The 871-nt window shown below is 57.7% G+C and overlaps 2 non-coding genes across 2 annotated transcripts; both read left to right on the top strand.

Annotated features, from left to right (window-relative positions):
* Positions 1-266: 266 nt before the first annotated feature.
* Positions 267-376, top strand: Tc00.1047053502569.20. The gene has a single exon (XR_008255199.1). It is a non-coding gene; the product is annotated as a 5S ribosomal RNA (M5) (ribosomal RNA).
* A 336-nt stretch (positions 377-712) lies between these two features.
* Tc00.1047053502569.10 lies at positions 713-822 on the top strand. The gene has a single exon (XR_008255198.1). It is a non-coding gene; the product is annotated as a 5S ribosomal RNA (M5) (ribosomal RNA).
* The last annotated feature ends 49 nt before the right edge of the window (positions 823-871 follow it).

Below are 871 nucleotides of genomic sequence, written 5' to 3'. Positions count from 1 at the left end.
GGAAAAACGGCAAGAAGAGATTGTTAAAAGGAAAAAAAAAACACATGGAAAATGAGGCTCCGCAGGCCCCTTTCCGGATTTTGCCACGAAGCCTCCGGACGCTTCGCTTCCCCACATGTGGCGCGGGAACTGCGTCAGCAATTTCTCTTTTTTGCTGCGGCGCCCGCGCGCTCGAAAAGCCCACCCACCGCCCGCCTCGGCTCGGTGAAAAAGCGACTGGCGGCGCGCGGTGGCGGAAAGAAAAAAAAAAAGTGGGAAGGGTACGGCACCCCGGGTTCCAGCGCCATCACTGATCGCCGTACTAACGAGGCCTGTGGCCGCTTAACTTCACAAATCGGACGGGATGTGGTGCACTCGGCCAAGTATGGTCGTACCCGGCGACGCGCCACGCGATGTGCAACCGCCGACGCCACGGGAGATGATGAAAACAGGGGGAAAAAATTTAGGAAAAACGGCAAGAAGAAATTTTTAAAAAGGAAAAAAAAAACACATGGAAAATGAGGCTCCGCAGGCCCCTTTCCGGATTTTGCCACGAAGCCTCCGGACGCTTCGCTTCCCCACATGTGGCGCGGGAACTGCGTCAGCAATTTTTCTTTTTTGCTGCGGCGCCCGCGCGCTCGAAAAGCCCACCCACCGCCCGCCTCGGCTCGGTGAAAAAGCGACTGGCGGCGCGCGGTGGCGGAAAGAAAAAAAAAAAGTGGGAAGGGTACGGCACCCCGGGTTCCAGCGCCATCACTGATCGCCGTACTAACGAGGCCTGTGGCCGCTTAACTTCACAAATCGGACGGGATGTGGTGCACTCGGCCAAGTATGGTCGTACCCGGCGACGCGCCACGCGATGTGCAACCGCCGACGCCACGGGAGATGATGA

The sequence above is a fragment of the Trypanosoma cruzi genome, assembly GCF_000209065.1.
Source record: "Trypanosoma cruzi strain CL Brener chromosome Unknown tcruzi_1047053502569, whole genome shotgun sequence".
In the NCBI taxonomy this organism is placed as follows: Eukaryota; Euglenozoa; class Kinetoplastea; order Trypanosomatida; family Trypanosomatidae; genus Trypanosoma; species Trypanosoma cruzi.
The sequence above is the reverse complement of the archived record's forward strand: the minus strand, read 5'-3'. Positions and strand labels throughout refer to the sequence as shown.